Genomic DNA, 8,433 nt, shown 5'->3' on the forward strand with positions numbered 1-8,433 from the left:
ACAGGCTTGCGTCTTCATTTTTTTAGAGCCTTTTATATCTTCTGACTTAACAAACAAAATCATACTTAAGTATAAGTTAAAGATATTATACTTAATCAACTACATGGATTAACTCTAGTAATGTATATGTTTATGCCTATTTGTAATTTATTGCAAATTCCAAAAGATTTATTATTACAAGGTGGAGAAAAGAGAACAATCAACCAAAAATTGGGTTGTTACTATAGTGCAGCCTTTCCTAACCTAGCCTCTGTTGTGTTAAGACATCTGTAGGAATCTATCTGAGGAAATAGTATTCATTCTGGTGTCTGAAAGTTTTGTATGCTTCCCTTTCCCAAACATTCCTGTTTTTTATAATCTTCAAATAGCAAAGATTGTGTACAAAATCTGGGACCCATTATTCCTATGTACAGTAGAACCTCTGGTCATGAATGCTTCTGACGACCAAATTGGGTTCTGACCAAAAAATTCGTAATTTTCTTCCTTGTAGCCAATTTCCCCTTTCATGCCATTTTTAATTTTGTATGCGCCAAATTTCCAAAATTAGGCTCAGGTCACAACCAAATCTGTTTGTGACCAAAGTTATGGAACAAATTATGGTTGTGACCAGAGGTTTCATTGTAATTGAAATTTCAAGGGTCTTTACACCAATTGTATTTGTAAAGTTGTGGCTGCTGCAACAGTTAACTTTGATCCTGTGATCCTGATTTCCACTGCACCCTGTCAGCTTCCCACAAGAGAAATCAATGGGAAAGCCAGCAGGAACTCAATCAAGATAATTCCTGCTCCCACTGATTTTTTTAGTTATTCTGTTTCTCTGTTTAGATAAGGAAATATCTCTGAAAAGGTGACTCATAAAGTAGATGAGTTGTTTAGTTTTACTTAATATTCACATTATGTCAAACATTTTGTTTATTTAATGTTGTTTTTACTTTAATATACAGCAAGTTTTGTAAATCTGATACAAAATTGTTAGGTTGAAACAACTTTGTATTTAGTTTGAGCTACAAACCAACTACAATTTCGTTTAAACCCAAGATATTGCATGAGCACATCAACTTCAATTGGATTTACTCCCTGGGAATTACATTTTTAGGAATCCTACCTTAGACTGATCCAAACTCTTAAGTACTCACATTGTGCCAAAGCATAATTTGTTTAACCCTTGTATATTGAATAAACTATAGTTGGATAGATTCATGCCACAGACAAATTGATCAAATTGCTCTCTAAGCTACCGTGATTTTTAGACTATAAGATGCACTGGTGTATAAGATGCACCAAGATTTCAAAGAGGTAAGTAAGGGGAAAAAAGCTTTTCTCCTCCCTGGCACCAGAAGTATTCTGCAAACCGCCCAAACCATCTCTGTGCTCTGTTTTTTGCAGAAACGGACCTGTTTTTGCAAATAAAATGGGGCCCGCAGAGGGTTTGGAAGTCCTGCAGAGTGCTCCTGGGGCTGGGGGAGGCAAAAATGCTGTTTTTGCTTTCCCCCAGCCCCCAGGAGCACTTTACAGCCGCCCCCAAATCTCTACGCACACCACTTATATGAAAAATGGGCCCATTTTTTGCAAAAATTGGACGCAGGTGTGTGTGTGGGGGTTTCAAGAGGCCAAAAAATATGGCTGTATTCAGTGTATAAGACGCACCAACATTTCCACCCTCTTTTTTTGGGGGGGGGGGGTGCATCTTATACTCTGAAAAATACGCTATTCTGATGTATAGTATAAATACAGCATTCACACATGGATAAAACAATCGGAAACCAGGGTTGGAAGGAACCATTTAAACTATTGAGATCAACACCGAACAATTCCTACATAAAGTTTCTCAACACCCATCAATTCATAAGTTATTTATCAAGCGTGAAAATATGAGGTATATATATATATTTGCTTGCTATAGATCACATCTTTTAATGTATACAGCCAGCATCACTGCAGTGACAATACACTCATTCATAATGTAATTCAAGTGGAGTCTTGCCTCTCTTCAACTCTGCTACCTCTTTTGTCTTTATTTATTTATTTATTCATTCATTCATTCATTCGCTCGCTTTTTATGCCACCCTTCTCCTTAGACTCAGCTTACATGTTAGCAATAGCACTTTTTAACAGAGCCAGCATATTACCTCCACAATCTGGGTCATCATTTTACCCACCTCAGAAGGATGGAAGGCTGAGTCAACCTTGAAACAGTGATGAGATTTGAACCACTGACCTGCAGATCTACAGTCAGCTTCAGTGGCCTGCAGTACAGCACTCTACCTGCTGCGCCACCCCGGCTCAATATTATTGGTCTAATGTACAGGAGAGTAGCCTGTGACCCCTGAAGCACTCTTCGGATAGCCCCAAAATCAACAGACTGATTTTCTATAACAATGAGCCGGGAAGCCTTTAAAAGGCAAACATAAATCCTAAAATAGTCTTCATGCTCAGGTTTGTTTCGTTTAATATACTGTGAAAAATCAAGGCAAGAAATGAACCTACACTGGTTTACATGCTATCTTCTATTAATCATGTGTAGCGGTGGATTGCTCCTGGTTTGGACCAGTTCATAGAACCAGTAACGGCAGGAGGTTCCACCGCCCCGAGATGCTTCTGCGTGCACGCGTGCAAATGGTGGCAATCTAATTTAGAATCCACCATGCTTCATCTCTATGATTAGTAGAAACTGCCTAAGGATCTGTCTGATACTTAAGTCTGCAATAAAGACAGATGCCTCAACACCTTCCATCTTATGAGAATCCTAATGCCTGTTGACTCTACCAAACAATTATTCTATCAGTGAATGAGAAAAACACCAACCCAGCCCATGGAAGCAGAGCAATCCTTTGAAAACCAGAACCACACTGGTTCTCTCTGGGGATAATCCTGGCTTGTAAAGGATTATTCTACTTATATCCAACATTGGTAGACTTTGACTTATTATTAAACACATCACATGTCACTCCTACTTACCAGCTGGGATTATATACCTACCTTGCAGCCAGAAAGGCAGACCACTTCTGCCGCAACATGGGCATATATTTCCTGATTTAAAACCAACAAAGTCAAAGCTGTTCTTGAATGCTTCAGTGCCGTGGGGTGGAATACCAGGAGAGAGTGAATCTAGCATTCTTTTAAAATGGCATTATAATTATGCCAGTGAAATGTCAAAACTGACAAAAGATTAAGCAAGTGATACTACAATAAGTGAACAACATAGCATTTGCTGCCATTGCTATTACTTAAATGTAGAAGCCATGCAGGTGTTTAAGCTGTATTTTATTCTCTGAAGGCTGTTGAATATCTCCGCCTAGACAACTCGAGAGAAGCCAGCTGACAAAGCACATGGTCTAGGAAATATCCCAGGCGGTCCCACTGAAATAAGCATGTCCCCTTTGAAATGTGAGGAATAGATGGTGTCTGTGTGCAGCAGCAGTCCACAAAAAATATACTGTTTAACAAAAGGGTCAGGCGGTAACGGGAGATGATGAAAACAGCCTTCCTTTTATTCCCAACCAAACAATCTTGAGATCTCAGGACTACAGTTCCCAGAATCCTTGTGCTGGTTAGGAATTCCTATATGCCTGAGAGGGGATGGGGAAGTGTGAATTGGCTGGAGTGAAGTGATAAAATGTTGCTTATATTAGGTATTATTATTATTATTATTTATTAGATTTGTATGCCGCCCCTCTCCGAAGACCCGGGGCAGCTCACAACAGCAATAGAAACAATATAACAGTGAAACAAATCTAATGTTAACATAAAACATGTCTAAAACCCCAGCACTTTAAAACCATACAACACATACATATCAAACATAAAATATAAAAGCTTGGGGGAGGATGTCTCAGTTCCCCCATGACTGGCGATAAAGATGGGTCTTGAGTAATTTGTGAAAGACAAGGAGGGTTGAACTATTGATTATAATAGTTAACTCATCACTTCAAGAGAGGTGAGCATCCTTCCACCAAGGGCAAAAGGAAAGGAGGCAAACAAGCAAAAACTATTTTTAATTCTACTGTCCCTTTGTTTTGGAAATACTCTTATCCCACAGCACACAATGTTTTGAAATTGTTCTTTGGTATAGGATCCCAAGCGTACACACTCAATCCAGACATCAGCCTAGCTTGAGAACGTGGGGTGAGATAAGGCTGGCAGATTTTTTCCAGGTGCTGCTCCTAAATAAACCCTTCTCAAAATTACAAGGGTAATTAAACATCCCCAACCCACATAGATTTGTGGATGTGGGCATGCATGCACCTGCCTCCCATACAAATCCAAATAATAAATAATAATAAATAAATAAATAAGAAGGCGAGAATTTTTCTTAAGAGCATCCATTAAGCTGCATCTACTTTGATGGTATTTTCCTTTGCTAGTTGCAGAAAACCCCATTCTTTTCATTGGCTTGAGAGCACACCAGTTCCAAGCTTTTGCCAAGTAAGAAGGGAATTATTCTTTGTTCCTGATAGATGGATGAATGATAAGATGTTACCATATCCAGGAGTTAGTGGCACACATTTTTCTCTCAATATTGTTATGTACAGGTGGTCCTCAACCGATGACCACAATTGAGCCCAAATTTTTTGTTGCTAAGTAAAACATTTGTTAAGTGAGTTTGCCCCCATTTTACAACCTTTCCGTCAGGGAATAAGAAGTTGAGCAGTTTTGGAATATCTCTGGTCCTAGATTGTCCATTAAGCATTCTACTTTATCTCCTACATAGACTAAGGACACCTCTGAGACATGATGTTTTTTCAGTTAAGATACTTGTTAGCGTTCCCTTAATTGTTTAACTATTACTGTTCACTCACACACATACACACCCCATGGCCAGGTTGGCATCAGCAGCAAGTTTCCAAAACAGCCATAAACTGTAATATGCAGCTCAGTCAGCTCCTTAGCAACCCCAGTCTAGATTGCCAGGACCAGCTGTGGGTTGACAACAAGCAGCAGCAACCCTAGTCAATAGTCAGGTTCCCAAGAACTCCCAAAATAGTTGCGAGCTATTTGTTCACCCTGCACAATCATAGGGAAAACATTTTAGTCAAGAGAAACGGATAGGGCATATGGGGCTGTCCTGAAAAAAAAACGTATTGAGGAAGCCAATGAAAGGCTACCATCCTCTTTGTTCTTTCATTTTTTCCCTTTGAAAAGCATTTTAGCCATTTTAGATCAACCCTTCCTTTAAAAAATTGATTGATTACGGTATATGCCTTTTTATTTTTCAAGATAGGATTCTAAATTATGAAATTAGGTTGAACAAGATTCATTTCTTTTCTTATATACTGTGAATCAAAAGGGAGAGGAAGTCCCATGGCAGAGAAATTAATAAAATTTCAGGTTCTTCCTAATTCTAGGACACAGAAAAACAAGGAAGAAGCAGATGAAGATTTCAATGCTGCAGCCAAAAGGATTGCAATTCCGCCTTTTCCACTTGGCCCACAGGACAGCATTCCATGAGCAGCAAGTCAGATCTGTTCCATTTCATGCCCCTTTGATACTGCCTTGGGAGCACTTTTAATTTTTACTGTGTACTTAACCTTAAAGGAGTTAATTACCAAATGATGGGCTAAAGAAGACACATATCTCAGGGACCGCCTTCTGCTGCACGAATCCCAGTGACCAGTTAGGTCCCACAGAGTGGGTCTTCTCCAGGTCCCGTCAACTAAACAATGCCGCTTGACGGGACCCAGGGGAAGAGCCTTCTCTGTGGTGGCCCCAACCCTCTGGAACCAACTCCCCCCAGAGATTAGAATTGCCCCCACCTCCTTGCCTTTCGTAAGCTACTTAAAACCCACCTCTGCCGCCAGGCATGGGGGAATTGAGATACCCTTACCCCCTAGGCCTTTACAATTTTATGCATGGTATGTCTGTATGTGTGTTTGGTTTTTTATTATAATGGGTTTTAATTGTTTTTAGTATTGGATTATTGTTATACACTGTCTTATTATTGCTGTTAGCTGCCCCGAGTCTCCGGAGAGGAGCGGCATACAAATCCAATAAATAAATAAATAAATGTTTTTCCCCCTCTCCCAAATTTGATTTTCCCCCCATCCACCCCAACTTTCTCTTAAATAGCTAACAGACCTGTCTCGGAACAGAACCTTCACAACCCAGACTTCTAAAAAATGAATACAAGCATTACAACAATGGGCCGTAAGCGTTGTAACTTTCTTCTAAGATCCTTGAAGCATCAATGTATTTTTTTTAACCTCAGTAAGCTCTATCACAATGACAAAAAGCTACACTGCAGACTTCTGGAATCATTGTAAATATTACTAATACAGTGGATGGTGATAGACGTACCCAGAAGTGGTATTCTGCTGGTTCAGACCGGTTTGGGCGAACCAGTAGTGGCAATCTATGCGTTGACCTGCCCAGGCTCGGTGTGGTGCTATTTCTATATTTTGAATCCGTGTGCATGAATGCAAGCCACACATCATGCATACGTGGATGCACACATGCTCATATTTATGACCTAGTAGGGAAGGTAAGTGAATACCACTGCTGGACATACCCTATCCCAAAATCTTCCTCATTTTTCTGAAAGCTCCTCAAGAACCAGGGACTTGTTTAGGCTTCATTATTGAGCTTGGGTGTACTCACTCTCGCTGTGCTTGGGTTTTGTATATTTTAGTGTTAATTAATCTTCATTTTTAAAAAATTTTAAATGCTTGTTTTTAAATAGGTATTGTGTTTTTATCAATTATTTTATTTCATTTTTGGGAGATGGGTGACTTAGTAAATTTGATTAAATAAATAAGCCACAACTCGAATAATAAGGTCAGAGCCCTGCACTGTGCTTTCCAAGATACTCAGCAGACTTATAACAGTAGTAGATAATCTGATGCCTTCCAGATATGTTGAAATTCAACTTCTATTAATCCTACTCAGCACACCCTATAGGACAGTGATGGGTGAACCTTTTTTGAGTCGCATGCCAAAAAGGGGTGGGTGGGAGGCAGGTGCATGCATGCCCACATCCACAAATCTATGTGGGGCCCCCACACATACACGCGTGATACCCCCCCTGCTTCTAGCAAGCAATGGCATGCCCATTTTTCACTCTCACCACGCTTCAGAGCCTTTCAAGGAGCCTGGAGAGAGTGAAAACAGCCTTCCCCACTGCCCCGAAGGCCCTCCAGAGGCCCAAATGGCCTGTTTCAAGTTGGGAAATGGGTCATTTTTGTCCTTTAGAGGGCCTCCGGGGGAGAGAGGCCATTTTCGGCGTCCCCAGGCTCCTAGAAAGGCTCTGAAGCCTAGAAAGAGCAAAAAAAAAGGGCCTTCCCCATCCACTCTGGAGGCTGAAAACAGGCTGTTCCCTGCCTCCTAGTGGGCCTGAAAATCTGCTGGCTGGCATGCACACTGTACCTGAACTCACGTGCCCACCGATATGGCTCCGCATGCCACGTTTGGCAGGCATGCCTTAGATCCACTATCATGGCTATACGAGATTGTTGAAGTAATCAAAAACATCTGAACACTTAAAGGAGCCGAGAATACTTTTTTTCCATATAATAGTGTTAATCTGAAACCCAGAAGTTTGGAAACAGAACAAATATTTGTAGATGATAACCACTGTAAAATGTATCCCTTCTAGTGATCAGGATGCAAAAAGGACTCTTTGCCTACAACTGGACCCAAGATAAAGGGTGGAATTCACAATTGACTTATCCTTAGTTTCCATATCCACGATTTATTAATGGAGCTCCAAATCTCTTAAGTAACACTAAGCAAATTGTACAGCTGTGAAATAACAGCTCTAAATGGAAATGTCTTAAGATTGAAATAGTGCTCAAACCCTTTGGAAGATAAAGTGAGAATAATTATTTCAAGCTTGAGATAGGATACTTCAAAAAAGTTTCCAAACCCTAATTAAAAATGAAATGATATCGTTTAGCACAGTGTTTCCCAACCTTTTTTGAGCCGCGGCACATTATTCATATTTTCAAAATCCTGGGGAACATTGAACCGGGGGGGGGGGGGGGCCGCTAAAGAAAAGTTTGGATAAAAAAAATCTCTCCCTCCCTTTCGCTCTATTTCTCCCTCCCTCATTCTCTTCCTTCCCTTCTTTCTCTCTCTCCATCCCTCTTTCTTTCTTCCTTCCTCTTTTTTGCTCTCTCTCCCTCCTTCCCTCCCTCTATGTCTTTCTCTCTCCCTTGCTCTCTCTCTCTATTGCTTTTTTCTCTCTCTCTCACTCTCTTCCTTCCTCTCTCATCTCTCTTTCTTTCTTTCTCTTTATCTCTCCCCCTCTTTCTCTTTCTCTATCTCTCCCCCTCTTGCTCCTCTCTTTTTCTCACTTTCCCACTCTTGTTTTCTTTCTCTCTTGCTTTCTCTCTCTTTCTCTCGTTCTCTCTCTTGCTAACTCTCTCCCCCTTTCTCTCTCTCTTTCTATTGTTTTCTCTCTCACACTTTCTCTCTCTCATTCTCTCTCTCTTGTTATCT

Source organism: Erythrolamprus reginae, chromosome 2 (genome assembly GCF_031021105.1).
Source record: "Erythrolamprus reginae isolate rEryReg1 chromosome 2, rEryReg1.hap1, whole genome shotgun sequence".
Lineage (NCBI taxonomy): Eukaryota > Metazoa > Chordata > Lepidosauria > Squamata > Dipsadidae > Erythrolamprus > Erythrolamprus reginae.